This window comes from Falco peregrinus, chromosome 15 (genome assembly GCF_023634155.1).
Source record: "Falco peregrinus isolate bFalPer1 chromosome 15, bFalPer1.pri, whole genome shotgun sequence".
In the NCBI taxonomy this organism is placed as follows: Eukaryota; Metazoa; Chordata; class Aves; order Falconiformes; family Falconidae; genus Falco; species Falco peregrinus.
In genome coordinates, this window is record NC_073735.1 from 231896 (window position 1) to 252614 (window position 20719).

The following is a 20719-nucleotide window of genomic DNA, read 5'->3' on the forward strand; positions in this document are numbered from 1 at the left end:
ATATAGTAGTGCTGGCACATGCAGCAGTGCCTGCTGCTTGCATATGGTGGAAAAATCATGATGTGTCTTCAATTCCTCTGGGCAAAGAAGATTCTGTAAATAGCATGGCCAAATTTCAAGCTCTCACAGTACAGTGGGAAGCAATCCAGGCTTTTCTGGTGTCAGGAAGGAAAGCAAAAACGCATTTTATGCATCCTAGGGGGAAAAGAGAAGCAAAGCTGTCCCAGCTGGAGTTGTTAGCTCTGGGAGGGGAAGCCATTTGGCTCTCATTAAAAGCGGCAACATCTGAAGTAACAATAGTTCCCTATTGGATCTTTGTGAACGTGTATTGGTGGGCTCTATTGTTCACCCTAAGAAGGACTGATGCCATGCCAAAGTCTGTTTCAGGTCTGTGTCTTAGGGCACACCTTAATGGTTAAACAGAGTATGTGGGCAGCATCCCAAACCCCAAGCAGCTTCTCTGTCCAAAGCTTGTACCATTCCCTACAGGCTTTTGACTTATCCAGGCTTTCCCCAGTCCTTGTCCTTACTCATGGAAGCCTGAAGGAGTCTGTCTTCTCCTCTGTCTGTTGCTGATGGTCCATCTGGGAGTAACTGGCATAGGACAGCTCTTTTTTTCTGCTGTTTTGTGATCCTGCCCAACTCTTTGCTCTTCAAAAACCCTAACTGCAAAGCCTAAAGGGTGTTTAGACACCTCATTCCCACTTAAATTCAGTTTGGACTGTTACCTTGTATGTCACTCTGCAGCCCCAGCTGAACAGTTTCATGTACGACTGCTCCCAGTTTCTCTCAAAGAAACCAGTAATCCTGTGTCAGGACAAAATCTATATAGCTAAGCTCATCTTGAGGTACAGGTGTTGTAGCTTTGGCATACAGTGGTCCATATAGTTTTCAAATAAGTCACAGGAAGGAATAGTTTTGTGGACTTGAATGCCCCACATGATTTTTCTTTCAAGAAGAAAACTGGTGGTGGAGTGTTTTCCATTTGGACACAGGACTCCTCTGAAAGCTAGGCCAACGCTGTGCTAAATAAATCATCCGTGCCAACCACTTATGGGTAATTGGGCATGAAGGGAATCAGCAGTCTGCTCCCTCCATTGTGAATCAGAGATGGCATATTTGCAATGTGCCTTTAGCTTCCAGGGCTTCAGCACTGTGGAACTCATGAGGAAAATGGATCCTGAGCATACAGCAGCCTTGAGGTACTCTGCAGCTCAATCACTAGCATGATGGGGAGAAGTACTGCAGTGACAGTGCACGGTTACAGCTTGAATATCTGAAGCAGTTCAGAGAGCAGTTCTCTTGTAAGTGGCCAGGGAGGACTGAAACACATGTTCAGTTTGTGGGTAGCTGTGGTGGGTGTTCATGTCTGACTGTCTCTCTATCAGGTTACCATCCCAGAGTCATGCCATGATGATGAAGTGCACACACGTGCTCCTAAGGTGCTTCAGTGTGGTGTCCATTGGTTTGGCTCCTACTTCTGATGGCAGTTCAAGCTCCTGGATGCCATGTCAAAGTATGCACGTGCCCTGTCCATCCAGCTGGGCTGCAGAAATGATAATGAACGACCAAGGGAGACAAGGATGTCTAAAATCACCACAACTGTTTTCTAAGCGAACATGTGTTTAAGCCTTGGGTTCATCAGTTCAGAGGTTTAAGGTAATTCCTTTTAGTCATGAGTGAGATGTAGTGTCCACCTGCTTTCAATGTCTCTGGCTCAATGAACACCTAATAGGCTTAATTCTTGGCACAGCCAAGAAAAGTGTCTGAGAGATGGTCCAGAGATAAAATTCCAATTTAGCTGCCTGTTAGGAAAGTCCCCTGTTAGGGATTTTCCTGACCAAAGAAAAGCTTTGGGTTGTGAAGTGGAAACATGTCAAAGGGAAAAGTCTTTTGGTTCACTTGGGTTTAATTAGCCTAACGTGGCTGCTTCTCCAAATCTGCAAGAAACTTTCTCTGGGGATTTCCAAAATCTGTTCAAGTTCAGCATCCTAGAAATACAGCATGGCTTGGTTTTGTCATGCAGTTTTGAGACTTTTCCTTTTATGATCTTGAATAAAAACAGGAAGAGCAGGGTTGTGGGGCAATGAAACAATATTTTTTTAAAAACTTCAGGTTTTTTAAACCAAACTTTTTAAAAATGCAACTTTGGTTGCACTTAAGAGCACTTAAGAGAAAAAAAAAAAAAACACCAACAATCACCACAGTGGTTCTGAGACATATCCATGTGAATACAGTCCCAATATGCACTATTAAAATTTGCAGTCTAAATTTGTTATATATTCTAAAGGTCTGGGCCATTTGGAATCCAGAGGTTTAACATCTGTTGTGCTCTGTCCTGTTCATATCAGGACCCACAGCCTTGTGAAGCCTGGAGTGCCTCAGACACTGAGGTCATGATCGAGTTTTAGCCTATTTTAAAACGCAGAACGATATTCATTATCTTAGAAGTCTTAGAGTAATAACGGCCCTTCCAGTTGTAATTCTGATTGGTGCGCATTACTCTGACAATATTATGGCTATTGTTATTTCATTATAATTCTTACACGGCTTGATGTTTTTATGAAGGCTGTGACACGGCGGTCAGGGCCAGCATAGGCTTCATTACAGAAAGACTAAATGTCTAGTCCTATTGTGGAGGAGAATTGAGATGTGAGAGCTAAGTGTAACCTCAAGGAAAAATTGGAAAGCAACTGAAAAGCTTGAATTATAATGAAAAGCTTTAAAAATAACACATGTAATTTTGTAGAATTGCTTTTCTTCATCAACTCTTGTGATTTTCTGAGGAGGGGGACTTCTGCTGCAGAGTTTGAACACTCAGACACAGCAGTACAGTAAATTGCAAGTTGAAGTGCCAAAACCAGTCTGTCCTGTACAGGTCACTGAAGTAGACACAGCTCTTGCCTGAAAACAGTCGTAATCTAAAACCCCAAGCACTATTCACATTGAAGGTAATGACAAAATTCCATGTGATTGCGAACGGAACAGGATTAAGCCCTAGGTAAATAAAAGGCACTTCACCCCCCCCCCCCTCGGATAGTCCTTACCTATGACAAATTCAAAATTCAAATAATTTCTGTTCAGGAATCTAATGACCTAATTTTGTGTGAAAACCTTCTTTATATAGCATTCTTTCCTCACTTTAAAGCAGGTTTGGATATACAAGATTTGAAAGAGAATTCCCATCTGTTATTGAAGCATTTAATCATTCTTTAAAAGCAGTGCAGTTTTATTATCTCTGGGGAGTGAGCAGCATTAGCTGAAGCATAAAGCAAACTATATCAAGTGTAGAAAAAACTCACCATGATGTCCTGTTTGACAAACTGACCTGCAGGTCACAACCTGAGTTTATTGATCTGTGGGGCCTTGTCTGGGTGTCGGGCATGTTTTCTGGACTTTGGTTTCAGCTGCATTCCTGACTTCTGAAAGAGTAGGGGGTGTGGATTTCTACTAGGAGTAACCACTGGGAAGGAAGTAATGTTCATTAAGTGTGCAGGCAGTGCAGGACTAAGCATGCTCAGTGAAAAAGCATTTCTCCTTTGCCTGTCAAGCCCTATGTTTGAACTCATTCCAGGACGCTGGATTTACTTTTCACAAAGAAACAGTACCTGGCTGGACTGCATTTTTCCTTCCCTCCTTAGTCACTGGAAGATTGGAAACAATATTCTTTTGAGGATCAATGCACTCTCAGTAATGCAATGTGCCTGCATGCAAGTGTGAATCTTGCAGTGGAGAAGGAAGACAAACTTTGCTACCTGTGATACGAAGACTTCTTAGGTCAGTAAGAGGGGTGCAGAGAAACTAACTTTTTGAGCAGCTTTTGACTTTTAACTAATGCTTTTGTTTTCTGCTCTCCTGTATCCCTTCCCATCTTTAGCAGAGCTGAACTTTCAGAAAAGTTTAGCGGCTTTCTGATTGTTCAGCCTCTCTGATAAGGTAAACTTGTTTCAAGTGAAAACTTTACGAGATTTGTGGGAGCTGAGCTTAGTTTATGAAAACCCAAGTTGCTGGTAACATAGAGGTTTGCTTTCTTTACTTTTACTTTCTGCTTTTTAGTGGCTCCTATAAATGCAGCCCTTTGCTTCCAGTGTGTGTGTTTTAAAAGACTGTTCCCCCTTCTCTCCCCGCCCTCTCCCTTAGAGCTGAAAATGAGACTCGTTCTTGTGAATAATAAGCTATGTATATTATCAAGCACATCTTGTGGCTTGTTCATGTGATCATTTCCAGCCTGAGCATAGATGTTTTGCCTTTTAATACGTTCGCAGTTCTTTCTGGAAAATGAGTCGCAAAACTGTTAATAGAGGGGTGAGAGAAAGCAATTTTACTTGATAACAACATTTTTCAATGTAATAGGCTATTGCGCTTTTAAAATTAAGTGCTCTCTACTTTTTGGTTTTAAAGGCATATTTAGAACCTTGTCTCTTGAGGTTTTGAAATATTCCCAACCTTAGAAAGGGGAAGGAGAATAATTTGTTTTGAGACTTTCTGCTGCCTAATGCAGATTTTTTTCTGAACATAGGCCAAATGGTCAAGAAATAAAATGACCACTGACTAAGAAGTGAAATGGACTCAAATAATTAGGAACTATAGTTAATGATTGTTTGAAGTAGGTCAGAAACATTTTGCCGTTTCTAGTGTTGAATTTTGTCTTCTGATGTTCTTCAGGATGGTTATATTGCTTATAAAAAGTTAGCATTTAATTTTCTAAGTGTGAAGACTATATTCAGCCTTTAATATTTGAATTATATGAATTTTATAAACTTGAGATAATTGAAGAAATAACTGTACATGCAGATGTAAAGTCGTTGTGTTTAAAATATATATATTTATTATTTGGTTATTTTAAACTAGAAGCAGATTTCCCATGCAAAGGATTTATTAAAAAAAAGAGTAGCAGTTTAGTCATGATGCCATACTCCTAGATACAGGATTAGAAGTGCATAATATCTTTGCAGACTACAATAGGTTATGCTGCTGTTCACGCCTCTCAGCTGAAAACTTTACAGGAAAAAAGTCAGCATCTTTCCTTTGCAAACGGTGTGAGTGGAGCAAAAGTAGAAGTGACTGGGTTACAGTAGGTCTCTTGGTTGATTCCCACCGGGATTACCTGCCGCGTGTATATGGAGGGACGGGGAACAGCTAGGCCGAGCAGAAAGAATCTGCAAATGACCAAATGTGAAGCTCTCTGATCTTTCCTTACATTTACCCCCAGAGATCCACGGAAGTTTTTGATGAGAGAAGGCTGGGAAAATTTATTTGCATTTTTCCTCTTTGATTTAGCAGACTGCAGGGGATTATGGAGGCAGTCAGTGTTGTGCTGCAGATGGACACAGAATCGGTGTGGCCACAGCTTCCTCTCTCCCCTCTTTGCATGCGATACCTCCATTTCCTTTGAAACGGGGAGGGTGACTGGGAGGGTCTTTTGTAAGGTACTTTGCATATTTATAGAAGAAAAACGCCTTGTACTTTCGGAGGAGCGATAAGCCCAACCTGCAAAACTGCACATCCTGATTTGAGTTTTGAATGCAAACTTTTGGACCTCAGGTCCACAGATTTAGATTAGATCCTTTTAGTGACAGTGGAAAGGCAAAATGTTCTTGTCCAGACACAATCAACATGGCCTCTCCCATGCCATTTTTCATTTTCAGGTATCCAAATCCAGCAGTTTTGTATGAATCCACCTCACGTGCAAAATATAATTAGGCACAGGAAATGTTTTTGGATTATTTCATTTCCCCTCCTAGGGCTGAGATTTTGCAATCTTTAGGTTTACAAAAATTATAAGTGGAAAACAATTCTTAGGCCGTGGAGCTCAGATCTTAACCACTCTACCTGTGATGTACAGTCCATTAAATGAGAATTAGCCAGATTTTGGCCAATAAAGCATTTAGCCTCTTGCCCATCTTTATTTTCATCCTTCATCTTCCCAGGTATTCCCAAGGCAAGTCTACTATTGTTCTTTGGTTGAATTTAAATCCTTGGTTGTTTTGAAAACAAGGGAGGGGAATTCATAGTTCCTGGAAAGGCCCAGGTCTTTCTAAGGCTTCATTTACCTCCAGAGTGGAGCAAGCTGTTGCAAATGTGTGTAGCATAGTTTTCAGTCTGTCTTTCATTTGCATGTTGAATCCTGGCTTTTTGAACAATTTAAATGGGGGAAAACTTAGCAATGCACATCTCCTCTCTGAGTTCCATGTATGATCTTGCTCTTTGAAATGGAGGCATATCTTCTGAAACCAGCCATAATCAACAGGCAGAGGTGAAATTTGAATGGAGAAAGCAGGAGGTGCAGGAATGGGATATGTCACATTGCCTTGAGCAGTAATTACCTTTGCTGTGAGTCTGTTCCTGTCCTGGGATGTGCAGAGCAGAAGCACAATGATCTTTGGTTTCTGGAGCAGTTAATTGTGGCAGTTTCCTTGTTTCAGTGCTTACATAGAGACATCCTGCTAAGGCCTTTTTTGAAGATGGTGATTGCTCAGAGCATTTTGAGTATCAGGATGTCAAGGCCCACCTGAAACACGCTGCCTAAGTCACTCAGGAAAGCAAGCCAGCTGGTATCTGGCACTGCTGTAGAAAATCAGACCCCAAATGGGTGTATCTCTAATGGGTCATTCTTGACCTACAGATGCTAAATGTGATCTGTTCAGATAATGTACTCTTGTGGTTATTGGAATGTTCTCCAAAACTGGGCAGGACTTTCCCTATAGCTAAGCACAGTGAAGTATAAAGCAAATAGGGGATGATTTATTTTAGAGAAAGCTGTACTAGATGACATTGCATGTCTTTTGAGGAGGCACAGAGTTTGCACTACGTGTCAGAATGAGCAACTGTACTTTTTCATGCCTAACACACAAATGCAAGGCAAAAGCTGATAATGGTCCCTCAGGCAGTATTTTAGAGTATTGCAGGCAGTAATGTGGATTATTGCCCTGTGCTTTTGTCCTTGAAGAATTGGCAAGTCCATTGTAGGCTGTTCTGTCTGATGTTTATTTTGAGGCAGAAGATCTTGGTCATTCGACCTTGAATGTGCCTTTCTTTCCCCACATTCTCTGTCCCCAAGAGTAGCATGTGAAAGTAGCTGCAGGGAATGAGCCGTGTAGGAGCAGGAAGCCTATGGTCTGACTAAAAGCATCTTTATAAGTTCATGGTAAAACTGATTCCCGCACCTATAATTTTTAGTGGAGGCTGCGCATCTACAAGTAACACCTTTTCATCAGTGGTGTTTTCACAGCTCCACCACTCTAAAGGGACCACATGTGAACCTGTCCCCTCAGTTACCTCTTGCTGAGGTCTGTTCCTGAGCTCATCACAGCCACACATAGAGCATCAGTGCCCAGGACTACTGTAGGGCCAGCTGAAGAGCCAGGGATCTGCTCTGATGAGGAGCTTAACTAGTGCCTCCTCCTCTCCACTGACCAAAGTGAAGCAATTTCTTTGTGTGTACTGGTGGGTTGAAGAAGCCATAAAAGATGCAAAGGCCTTCAGAGCAGAAGCAGCAAAACATGGATGACTTCTGAGGACACTTTTCCTCAAGGTATTGATTTTACTGTTCCTAGAAGGCAGAGAGATGCTGGGATGCTGCAGGTATGGCCACATCGTTGCTATGTGTCTGCATAGGGCAGTGACTGTAAGCAAAAGACAATCCTTCAGTGCAGCACTGGTGTTAATGGTGAATTCCTCCTTTTATTTTTACAGGTAGCAGTGGAAATGAAAACAATTTTATTTACAGTATTGTTCACAGAAACCACAAATGTAAGTACAAATATAGTTCAAAACTGCACTATACTTCACCATAGGTAGAAGTGTGGGTCTAACAATCAAAGAACAATACACATGTTAATGTTGTGGGGGCATAAAAGAAAAAAGATCAAATAAGGAGGCTAGGGGAAAGTTACATATTTGACATTCTCTTGCTGGCTTTGCACAAAATCAAGGTTCATTTGAATTTAGATCCTGCTGCATTTGGGCCACCTTTGTCTCTGGAGAAGTCTGAGAGGGACAGAAGAGGAGAAACGCTTTTAGCTTTGTCTATTGAAAAACCTCCAGGGTAGCAACTTCAAAAACTCCTGTGGGACCGAGGAGTCTAAATCCTATTTTTAGAAGTATTGTGGAAGCTTAAATCAGACTCTAAAGCTTTTACGAACCTGAAAACGCAGGTAGGAACCCCATGGGATCTGTGAAGTGTCTGAGCTGGTTATGTGCCTCACCCTGAGAGTTAATACTTAAGTCACCATAGAGGTGTTAGTAAAAACCACCAGACTTCTGCATGAATCTTCATATTTCCCATATCCTTATAAATCTTGTATCACCTCATTTCAGAGGAAGTGTGATTCATAAATACTGAAGCCTGAGTTTAAGGTTCTCAGTAGATGTAAATGATTTTGAATATATTATCCATTGCTTTAAAATCACAAGTGGAAATACTGAATGCAACCCATAGTATTAGTGTCTGTTGGTGCCTCCTGGACTCGTTTGTGTGTTCACCAAAGTTCACGGGATTTTTTTTTGTTTGAGGCTTCAGTTTCTGCTATTTGAGAGGCTAGAGAGTGCTACAAAAATTAAGCTGAAGTTCAGTGCAGATTCCTGTCTCTGTCCAGTCTGTGGGAGTTTCAACCTGGGTGCAAATTCAACATCTGGATGTCCTTCCTGAGCAGAGATGCAAACAAACAGAATTTTCTGCATCGATATGCAAATTCTCCCAAGAAATGGGTGCCTTTCTGAATTGCCTCTGTTGCTGTTCGGCTTCAGGTGCTTGAAAAAATGAGCTTTGTGTTTACAGGGCAGCAGGGACAAGGGTTTCTCCAAAGTGCCTTTGTTTGAGTATATGTAAAGCTATCAATGCGTCATTCTTTCTGCTTCAGCTGTTAGAGACTCCGATCTTCTCTATTGATTTTACCCAGAATGCTTACTGCCCTTGAAGGTGTGACCTGTACCTCAGGCTAATTTATTTCTGTCATGGCTGCAGCATATTTTAGAGGGCAGCAGGGATAGGAGAGAGAACAATGAATTCAACATGGAATATAAATCCCAAGTCTGTAGCCTTCAGACATTCCAGTCGTACTCCGCTCCATTCTCCCATTTGCCATTCTGCATGGTCTTGGATTAAAAGTAAAGAAAAAAAAAGGCATTTGTATAACTAATCAGGTGAGCCATTCTAGGGTAATCCCTTTGGTCATGCATACTGGCATGTATATTAAAATGTTGCTAGGCTTCTAAGCCATTTACAGTGACATCCTAGTTTATAAGCCTGAATGAAAAGTCTCACCTTGATGGCCTAGAAGTGTCTTGGATCTGAATGCTGTTGCTTTAATCTATTGAAAGTTGCTTTGTGGAATGTGGACGGACAAAGACTTTGGTTTTGTGCTGAAACTCATTTTGGACCATAGTGGTGGGGATTGTTACGGATTTTTAAATTTTATTTTATTTTACATTGTATTACATATTCTTTTCTTTTCATTTTTTATAAACAACAATAATGTGTGAAGCTTAAATGATTTGTAAGCACTGACGCTTAAACTCTGCAAGTACTGAGCTTAAGCACCTGGCCCTTTTCGTTATTCTATTGAAACAAGTGGGTTTTGCTGTCATGACCTGCTGGTGTAGCTGAGGTCTTTCCCTCCTGCCTCATGCAGTTCATCAAAAGCATAGGATTGCTCTAGGGCAAACATGTTGCTTCCAAGTTTCCCCCTGGAAGGGCCGAGCATTGTGTGCTGCAGTGGGTTGTGGTGAACTTTGTTGGAAAACTTGGTTGGACTGGTACCATTTTCCTGGGCTGCATGCAAGCACTGGGATAGTGTTCTATGGACCCCCTCCTCTCAGCTTACTTAGGTTTTTGATCAGTAGCCACTCAGTCCTCTGAAACTGGAGGCACACAGTAGTGAACACTGAATCTCCAAGATGATGATGATACTGAATGATTTCCTGGACTGACTGGTTGGACTGCAATTCAGACTGAAGTTTGCTGTTCAGTTTGGAGTTCATGGAGTTCTCCAGCAGAGGAGAGGCAGCTCTTTAAGGAGCTCTGTCAAAACACGAGCGGCACATAAAGCAAAGTTACTGCCTTCCCTGGAAATTTAGGGCTCATACTTCAGAACAGTTGACCCAGGAGTACCTGGCCCAGGGTTACTGCTCTGGGTCAGGGCATGAGGCCAGCTGGGAAGGTCAAGCTTCAGAGGAATGCAGAGTGCTGTGGAGTTGAAGTATATGAGATTTCCAGGTGATTTGCTGGGAGCCGCTGCCACAGAAAGCACTAAATTATCCTGGGATTACTGAATTTAGTGAAACTTCAACTGCTCTGGCCTGAATTCAAAATTTATAGTTAAATCTTGTTATTTGCCATGTGATTTGAGTTCCAAGTGGCTCCATGTTGCACAGCCATAAACATTTGGTTTTCTTCCCCGCAATGTTCTCTGCAGTGAATCAGTTGGAAACATTTCTGTAGCACCTACTGCTGTAGAGAGGAAAAGTGGAACAGGAGGTATTAGTTCAGAGGAGAAATGTGAATAAAAAGAAGGTGTATGGTTTCTGCAAGGGGAAAAGGGATGCGCTGGCATGGGAAATGAAATGGTCCATTGGTATAAAGTGTTATCTTTTTGTACCTCCACTTCCTGTGTTATGGCAAACATATATATGACTCTGACAGCATATTGGGTATTACTCATAAAACAAAGCAGCCAGAGCTGGGCAGTCAAGCATGTAGTCTCCTTGTATCTTGGCATCCTTGCGTTTACAGGTCTCACTGTTTTTCCTTGGCTCCTAATAGCAATAAAATAAAACAAGACCCAGTCTTTTCATAGTATTGCCACTCTCCCAAAACAGAGGGAGGAAGAAAAGAAAGGCAGATCCAGCACAGAAAAGACCCTGTGCTCATGTAAATGATTTCTTGGGTCTCGAAGGAAAACCTGAAAGAGAGGAGGAGAAATGCAAATGCTTAACTGAAACATGGTAGCAGCCACCCTTCCGATTTAGCACAACACCTTGGGGTTTGGTTTATCTCTCACTAGTAAGAGATTCAGAGACTAATTCTCGCTAGAACCCACCTCTTTTTTTTGGTAGCAGATTACTGGAGAAGAGTTGACCAAAATGTGATTTCCCCAATTTTTCCACGAGGGCTGCATTTTTAACTGAATAGTAAAATATTGAGTAGTTTACAGCTTGGAGGGAAACCTTAAGATTTCAACATTTCTTCCACTCTTGTGTCGCCACCATCAAAATGCTTTTGTGCTTCAGGTACAAATCAATGTGCACATCTTGGTTACTTGTGTGTGCCTGTCCCTCCATGAAACTCATGTTTTGGCAGAGGTCTTCAGTTCTTACTGCAGAGGGTGTCGTGGGACAGGATGAAGGTTTCTGCTGTGGACAAGTCTGGCTTCATTTGAGGCTCAATTTTATCTTAGCATCATTATTTTCACCCTGCCATGTCGGATGGCACCAGCTGGGCAGATTTGGAAATTAAAAAACAAAAATATAATAATTAGAATGCCTAATACCCTCAAATTAGTTTTAACCCCTCATTGTGTTAAATGCTGTACGTACTGAGTAAGAGTCCATGACCCTAAAGACATGGCAGGCAGGAGGTGGCAAAAGTGAAATGATGTTACTGACAGTTTGCAGTTGAAGGATTGCCCAGGGTGCTGTTCTACATTGTTTTGTTGCCAATGAAGGAATGAAAGGAAAATCAGATCTTAGGTGGGAAGATGACTGGAATTTTGGTTTGCTATGAGCCTGTGATGGGCCACCATCATTTTGGAGTCTAGCACCAGGCAGCGCTGCAGCTCTGCTTGCGGCTCTGTGTTTTGTGCAGGAATGTGCTTGCTGTCTTCTGAGTCACTGGCAGTGGCAGTGCCTTCCTGAGGAGCTGCCCTGCAGTAGGAATTCTCCTCCTTTGGTTTTAGAAACCCCTCAGAGCCATCAGAACTGAAAACGTCTGAATCCATTTTCTGTTCACTTCATGTCTGCGTCCTTGTCTTCTAGAAGTCCTGTGATTTTTCATCCTTTACTGTCTAGCCTAGAAAGGTACTTGTGTGCCCAGTTTGTCCCCAGAGATAGCCTGATGTCAGTGATGGGAGAAATGAGTCACAGGGCTAATGGCAGAAACAGAGAGTACTAGTATGTCAAAGAAATACTGCAGATAAGATGTATAAGCTGTAGTGGGAGACTTTAGGAGTGAAAAGCATTCCAGTCATGCAACTAGGTGGTTATTTTTTAGTATCTTATAAACCAAAAACATCAATCAAATTTTCCAGTGTGGAAATGAAGGAAAAATACATAAAGCTGGGTCTGAGAAAGATGCTTTGCAAAATAATTTTATATATGAGAAGGCCTCTCATATGCTTCCCAGATGTACAATCCCATATGTCTGTTCTGTTAAGCTGATTATGGAATAGATGCATTTATAGTTCAGAGCACAGGGAGCATTGATTTCTTTCTAGAGTGGTGTGAATATTGCTGTGTTCAAGATAATTAAAGATTAGAACTGAAAAACACATGCATAGATTCACCCTGGTGTTCTGGGGTGAGACACTGTAGATGAAACTTTTGGGTGTAAGTAGTGCATACGTGAGAAAGTGCTGCTTGTGGTGCTAGGTGGCTTGAGGTTTTCCTTTGTATCCGATGCTGCAGGTACGTGTGTGAGTAACTTGACTCACAAGAGTAGTCCAAAGAAGCTCCTTACTGCTTACTTGCAGGAGATGTATGCATCTGAATCCCAAGACATCCTGGCCTAAGTGTAGTATGTCTTGTGCATTCAGTATAATTGCTCCAGAGAGCAATTCACTGTTCAAACTGACAAGACAAAGGGAGTATTATTATGCATTTAGATGTAAAGAAATGTGGGCTTATCTACACTGGAATAGTCAGAAGTTAATTCGTATTAAACTAATGATGCATACATAAAATGCATTAGTTTAACGGCACTGAACCCCTTTGTGGTCACTCTTGTTCCTGGTGAAAGTGATTTCTTTTACTTTTAAACTTGATTCGCTTCCAAAGTAAAGTTAGAGAAACCTATAAAGCCACTTTGATTGTGAGGTAGAAAGTCTATGTAGGGATTTAAATGGTGCTCCATTAACTTACCTCAAAAAATAATATGGTTTAATTTTTTTGTGTGCTCTGGTGCAGATGTTCTATGCTTTGTCCAAAGTCCACTTTTTATTTTATCAATCACTTATTGTAGTAGTTGGATTTTTTCCCTTTAAGACTGAGCTCCAGGATAATGTGCTAATTTCAGCTTTCATAAAATAAAAAGGCTCGATTTGTTGCAGAGAACATCTTTGAGAATATTAATCCCAAAGGTGTCAATATCTGAATTCAAGTAATTTTAGACTAATTTTAAAGCTGTACTTGCTTTTGAAAGTTCAGGTTTGTAAATGCTGAAGATTATTCAGTACTCTGGAGGGAGTGATGGATATTGAATTTTAGTCAGTATCATAACTGGAAATCTAATCTCTGTAAAATCGAGCTCATGGCGTAGCACTGAATTATTCCATACATAGAGGAAAAACACCTTGGCTGAGCGATATCCATGGTTACGATGAAATCCAGTTAGGTGTGAGTTTGAACCTGTCCAAGTCCAGCTGAAACTCCCAAATGTGAGCAGGCACAGGGAACCAAGTCCAGAGTGTTGGAAAGCTCAGGCTAAAAGTAAAAAAATAGAGCACTTTATGTGGCTTAACATGTAAACAAACTCTGTTCCATGCACTGTACAGGCTTTGGGCCACAGAAAGCAGGTAAGCTGTAGCCCCTTCCCATTAACACATACCTTGAGCATCAAAGACAGCATGGACCCCTAGCACCAGGCCTAACGGGCAGCAGTGCAGACTGAAGGCACACAGGGCATGGCAATCAGTGTTCCTTGGCTGCAATTAGGTCACAGAAATGTGTAAGTCTGTGTATTTGATGTCTAAAGTTTTGCTATTACTAATGTATTTAGAAACAGATGTATTTGACAGACCTTGAATTGGTGGAGGTATAGTAATTTTATACAGATTGGGACCAAGAAAAACAGAAGTCTGTTGGGTTTTGTTTCCATTTGTGTTGCTAGCTTCCTCTGTAAGCTTGAGGAGCAAGTAATTTAAGAGCGCCGTGTGTCTCAGTTTCTTCACCTGTCACTGGGGGGAATTACTTCACAGGGGGATTGGAAGTATCATTATAATGATACCTGCAATATGCTTTCATATGCTAGGTAGAAGAGAGGGAGCGTTAACATGTAGAATAGAAAAAGAAAAAAGTAGGTTAGCTTGTCTGTGCTTGTCATGCTTCTACTGTGTCAGCAAACTGAGGGAGACGAAAGAAAGGAGAGAAAGAGAGATCAAAAGAATACATTAAATTAAAAAGTAAACAGAAAGTTAAAGTGGCAAGTAAGGAGTTGCACAGGTCCTATTCAGTGCTCAGCTGCATTAACCTCACTTTTTCATCATATGCTAAGATGTCTGTCATCAACAGCAAGCCACCAAAAATCACAAGGCAATCCCTGTGTCTACCATGTGGTCTTGAGCTCCCGTCAGCTCTGGTGAGCTGGCCAAGCTGAGGTTGTGAACATGTGAACATGCATGTGAACAACGGCCTTTTGAGGAAAGTGAGGGATTTTTCCCTGGTGATGGAGAAAGCAGGGACCTGGCACAGCTCAGATGCTTGGAGAGCTTCCCTTCACTTTAAGTACGACTATCCAGTTTTACTATTTGTGGCACATCAGGATGTGATGTGCAGCTGCTCCACATTGCAGGGGTGTTAGCAGCAAGAAGGTAAGGACTGTTACACTGGGTTCTTGCCTTGTGCCTTGTCGCTGGCAGCAGTGAGCAACATGTGCTTCAGGGAAGAGTGTAGAAGTGGGGTTTGTGTGTCCTCCCCACGCTTAGCAATCCCTACTTTAGGGACTCCCCAAAGCACAGGCTGCGTCTGGGTGTGGTGTGCCAGGATAATGTTGGACTTCATATATTCTTACTTCTATTACAGACATGAGAGAGTTAATTTACCTTTCTGTGCTTACAGATACTTCTCTGAAAGCTACTAGAGTTACACAAAGCAGCAGTATTGGGAAACAGTTTTCAGACTCTGCATTTTTTTTTCCCCTCCCTCTTTGTTTCAGAGTGAGCAGAAAGTCTCTGTGCGGGATAGCTGTTTCCTCTGAGCTTTGTCAACACATTCACACTAGGTTGGGCTTCTGCACAAATGTTTCCCTCAGTTTCAAAGTCCATGTGCAAAGGCAACAGCTCTATAATGTGGTACTGTTGTGTGACATGTTGTGGTAGCTCAAAAAGCAGTGCTGTCTTCTGTTGGAGGACAGATCAGGCAGATGGATTTGCTGCCTCCCCATTTGTGTGTCTACAGTATGGTTTCATTTTTGGAAGTGGGGAACGTGTGTTGCAGTCCTTCAGAGTTACTGCTGTTTGACATCTTTCCACAAACAGGCCACTGAAGTGCTCTCTCAGCTGTCTGGACACAAGGAAGAGACGTGATCTTTTCTTTTTTGTCCTTTCCTTACCTTTTCTGTTTCGAAGGTGCACTCTTTTGGGCAGGTAAGATGACCAGACATAGTTTTGAACTGTGGTTATACTCTAGTTCAATTTGTTCTGTCTGATCATGAAATAAGCCAAGGAATCTTCATATGAAGAACTATAATATGACAAATTTTCCATATAAAATAGGCTGAAAAGAACAAAAAGCATGTAGGGGAAAATCCTTGACAGTCAATATATGAAGGGTTAGTTGCACCTTTACAGAATTATAGGTCAAACAGGAGGCTGCTGAAAGTAATCATACCAGCTGTAATCTTCTTCAACTGTATCCAGTCAGAAAAGATGAAAAATGGTTTTTCTGCCTTTTAAGAATGGAAATATAATTTTCCATATCCACTTTGACCTGTTTTACTGTAACAGATTCTGGGTCCACTCAGCTAAGTCATCATAAGCACAGTTTGATGGAAAACAAATTGCACTGTACAGCTTATCCTAAAACTCTGTCTTTTGTACCTTCAGCAGCTAGGTAGTTTTTGAAGAAAAAGTGCTCAATTTGCATCCCAAGCCTCCTCCAACTGCCTTATCTGTGGCAAAGCTGGACTACTTGGAACATGGGCTTTATGGTATAATCTTATTTTTACACATGGTCAGGCTGTTTTACTGTGTGTCATCTGAAATGCACCCTTCCGTTTTGAAAGCCACAAGTAACCATGAGCTTCCGCTAAAGTGCTGAAGAATAGTAAGTTTTCAAATGGACTGATGAGTAAATAAGAGTGGCAGGAGTGTAGTAGACACCTCTTGGAAAACAAATGGGAAGATGGCATCTGTCAGAGACCTTAAACCTAAGTGCCTCGTGCCCAGCTAACTGAACTGAAAAATACCTATCCTGAGGTGACACAACCCAAATGCAGGAAAGTCAGCCACTTTAAATGTGGAGGGCAGGACGTGAAGCACACGCATCTCAAAGACATTAGGAACAGAGCATGGAAAGTGCTCTTTGCTTTGTGATCTGCAAAATCTTGCAGTGTGGGGGAGAGAAGAAGGGCAGCAGAAAAATCTAGCTGCCTTACAGCAGTTTGTGTGTCACTGGCAAAGAAAAGGGGTATGGAAAGGTAGGCAACTCTGTATTTGTGTTTTAATGCACATTGAGCTACTCGTATGTGTAATAGCAAGAACGTCTTAGACATATTTTAGCAGATTTGTGTAGTGATCATACTGAGGGTCTGGATAAGGTCTTTGGAGAGCTATAGTGATGAAGTAATGGGATCTCCTTCAACTTTCAAACCTTGCAATCTGCAAAAGGAGCTTCTTTCACCCAGGAGAACTTTCTAGAAGACATGGAGCTTCAGAGTCATCCAACTGGCTGAGGATTTTGCATACTGTTTCTCTACATTAGTCACAGGACCTGATCAAGTTGACCATCATCACAAGCACCAGTGTAATAGAGAGATTAGCTTGTATAAATGTTCTCTTTCTGAGAGAACTTTTCATCTTCTTGCCCAGTATGACGGTCTTTCGACTTCTTGAGCCATAGCAGGGTAAATCTTAGACAGCTATTTGTCAGAAGTTATGGAGACTGTGTTTGTGTTAAAATATTTCACCGAGGGCTGTTAGCAAGTATTAGAGACAGCTTTAATCAAAAAGAAAATTATGTCCCACTGTTGTGCACTAGAAGCACTAGAAGACAAATGTCTGTCCAAGTAGCTTGATACTTTTTGATAGAAAAGTGACTTGCAGAGAGTTTTAATTGCTGTGTTTAATTGCTTCACAGTGAGGCTAAAGAAAGTAAACCTGTAAGATTCTGTTGTATTAGCAGATTAGAGTAACCCAGAACAAACTTAGGGTTTCTCATTATGGTAAGCAACATTCAGTGTCACCATCTCAAGGCTTTCTAGCTGCTCTAAACATGAGGAAGGGGCAAAGCATGGAACTGGAAAAAGGTGAGGTGTGAGGCTTCTTACTCTTGCTGCCCCAATTTTTCTGTCCATTCTGCATAGTAGACTTTCAATTCTTATGCTCCTGTAGGTTGTTTCTTGTGTACTAACAGAATAATAACAGCTCCCTTTCAATATAGTGTGGGTATACTAACGGCATTACTTGGGAATAATGAAGAGCCAGTACAGCTGTGCTCTTCTTGTTCAGAGGCTGGCTTGCTTGCTGCTAGCTGAGTTGCTGTTCCTGGCTGTACTACTGTGCAGACACGTGCAATGTTGTATAACAGAGCTCGTGTTAGTCCCCTTTACTTTCCTCCTAGTCATCATAAAGAGCGGTTTTAGAAAGGGAACTTGAGAAGTAAGGTTGTACTGAGGAAAGGGCTCTAGGGAGATAAAGGTGACATATCACTTGATACAAAACAGATGATTAATGGTGAGGTTTGTAACTCCTACTTTGAAATATTAGCATTTAATGCAAATGTGAGCTATATCAGAGAAGATAATAATTTGGCTTTTAATTCAGAACCTCATATGGCAAGTCAGTAGTATCTACTGCATAAAAGAAAATTGTAGTTATTGAGACACCCTCCTAGCCTCTTTGTTTTATTAATGCATTCATTATAGCGTACTTAGTTGGTTGATTGTTAGTGATGCCATGAAATAGAGGCTATCTCTGGTGTTTACAGACTTCTGCTTGTTCCCTGATTATGCTGTATATCTGTTTACCCTTCATGCCATCTTGTGAGGATGTCAGACCATCATCAGTTGAAATGCCTGGTTCTTGTTCCTCTTGAAAGACTTTTTTCTCTTTTATGCTTTTGTGCAAACCAAATAGCAGCCACTTTCCATTTTACTAGTGGTACCTAACAGTAAGGAAGGCTGGCCACTAGCCAAGTCATTTAAGTCTCTAGAATAATAGTTTGCTCTCTAATGAATAGTCTGGCTTTAAATCTCTCCATTCAATTGTGGTGGCACTCATGAAGTTGACAGGTACTTATAAGACACTGAGGAAAGGTCATTTGTTGGGTGTTAGTTTCATTTGATTTGTCCAGAGAACCTTCTAGTCATTGCTCTGCACTGTTTGAAGGCAAAAAAAAAAGTGGGGGAGGGGGCAGAAAATTCATTAAAATTTTCTCATATTTGCTTCAGAAGTCACAAATAATCCATTCTAGGTAAGCAGTTTCCTTCTTTTCTGCCACCGAGCCTGGATCTATCCAGTATTGCACACATTGGTGACCCATTATTTTTATTGGTAGTGCAGCAGTTGAATCTGGGGCTCTGTCAGATCAGTTTTGCCAACATATCCAGGAGTCACTTTCCGGCTATAAGAGCTTGTAATGCCAGTAGCCCTGAGAGGAAAAAGAAAACAAGAAAGGATGGACTGCTTTTCTGTTGTACAGATGGAGAAAGATTTGATGTTTTGCCCAGACTCACACAGGGAGACTGTGGCAGAGCCACTAACAGGACAAAATACCTCAAGGGCTAAGACAGTGTCATAACTGCAGGATTATTCTAATGCCTTCACTTTGGTTCTTTTGTGTGTATCCTAGAGATATACTTTATATAGATGTTGCTTGATAACACTGTCTCCATGGATTTGCTTGTGAGTACATGATTGTATATTTTTATATTTCTGTCAAATATAATGGAATTCAGCTTCACAGTTAGCATGATCTGATTATGAGCAGGGAAACTGAGACACAGAGCAAGGGAAGGACTTGCCCTGTGTATCAGATAGATATGCTAATCTTGGACTGGAATCTGGGTACTCCTCGGGACTGGCTTGCAGTGAGCTTGAGTAGCACCGCTGCTACTAGATTTATTGTTTACTTCATTCTTCTTCCCCTGTACCAATAAATCAAATGCTACCATTTTCTTCCTGAAGCTGGAACTTAGTGAACTTAAAAGCAGTCTGAGTAAGGAGTCCTGTAGTACAAAAAGTGGCTGTGCTAATGCCCTGTTCCATTTACAAAGGAAAACCAAGAGCAGTGGCAAAGTTATATATACCGTAACTAATTTAGTTTAGACTGCAGCCAAATCCAGAAGTTGCCAGTCATGTATTTCAAGAACTGGATTTTTGATGCCCAGGAGATTAAAGCGCCTAGAGTGACTTGGACATTTCTTAAACCTTGCTGGTAGGGAACGTCTCCTATCTGCTACCAGTGGACAAGAATGGGCTTAAATCACACAGACTTGGACCCAATTCTGATTTTTTCTTTGGAATTTCTTTTGTACTCAAAAATTTTGTACTTTTGTACTTTTTGTCCTCAAGGGGAGGAAGGAGATTAAAACAGTGAAAGCACATTTCTGGCGGCTAGCCTGGTTTCTAGCTAGCTAGCTTGTGTCCTTTGGAGAAAAAAGGAGGATGGAAAGGTGTGTGAAGTGTTTGGAGGAGAGAAAAAATGATCAGTGTTTGCAGGACCTCCCAGCATGCTCTAAGGGAAGAGCAGGGAAGAGTAACCTGCTTGTGAACATGGAGCTCCAGTTTCTGCTCACAAGTTACTGGAACTGCTCTTCCAAAGCTGAATGAATATGGGCATGCTGTTGGAAACGTGGCTTTGAAACCAGGCCCTTCAGCATTAAAAATGCAAGGCTGAGCAAGAGATCCTTTAACAGAACTGGTCACCATAGCAGTCATAGAGCTCTGTGGCTCAGCCTTTGCAAGGGAGGGGATGGTGGCACAGAAGACAGGGAAGTCAAGTTAGGAACAAGGGACAAGGGGTTTTAATGTTGTAGGGTGAAAGCTAAGGGTAAATTAAGAGGGAGCTGGAAGCTAACAGAAAAAGGGTAGGGTGTGGTGGACCTGCAGGTGAGGCTGGGAAGTTTGAACCTGAAGAACAATGCAGGAGATAGTCAGTGGAGCAAGGAGTGCTGTGGTCAGAGCAGACCATGAAATGAACAGGAACATTTCCCACTGTAGATAAGAGAAGAGCATGCCCGAGGTGAAGAGTTCTCAGCCCAGGGAAGTTATTAAGTGTCTGAATTCCTGGCAGCTGGCCTGAGGACATTGTTAAGAGAGGAATGAAGTCAAGTGTGGACCCCCATGATGACTCAGCTGAATGATATTTAATATTTAAGCCTTTTAAAGTGGAGAGAGTTGCATAGAAGCACCTCTTAAAGAGGAAGGAGCACAATCCTTATTGATGAACTGTGTGCATTCTCTATTATTTTTGTTCAAAATGATACTAACAAATTAGCTTAGTCTGAAAAGAAGCTTTGGAGAATTGATGCTTTCCAGTTGATTCACAAGTCCTAATTACTCCTTCTCTTGCTCCTTTTTTACCCATTGTAGTTATACTTTTTCTTTGGTTTGGCTGCAGCTAGGGATGG

General features: G+C 41.5%; 1 long non-coding RNA gene across 1 annotated transcript in view; it reads left to right on the top strand.

Annotated features, from left to right (window-relative positions):
- The first annotated feature begins 3505 nt into the window (after positions 1–3505).
- The window catches only part of LOC114013743 (uncharacterized), a 45461-nt gene continuing 28247 nt past the window's right edge, over positions 3506–20719 (top strand). The window contains exons 1-2 of the long non-coding RNA XR_003556904.2: positions 3506–3777; positions 7696–7752. This is a non-coding gene — a long non-coding RNA (uncharacterized LOC114013743). The remainder of the gene's footprint in view (positions 3778–7695; positions 7753–20719) is intronic.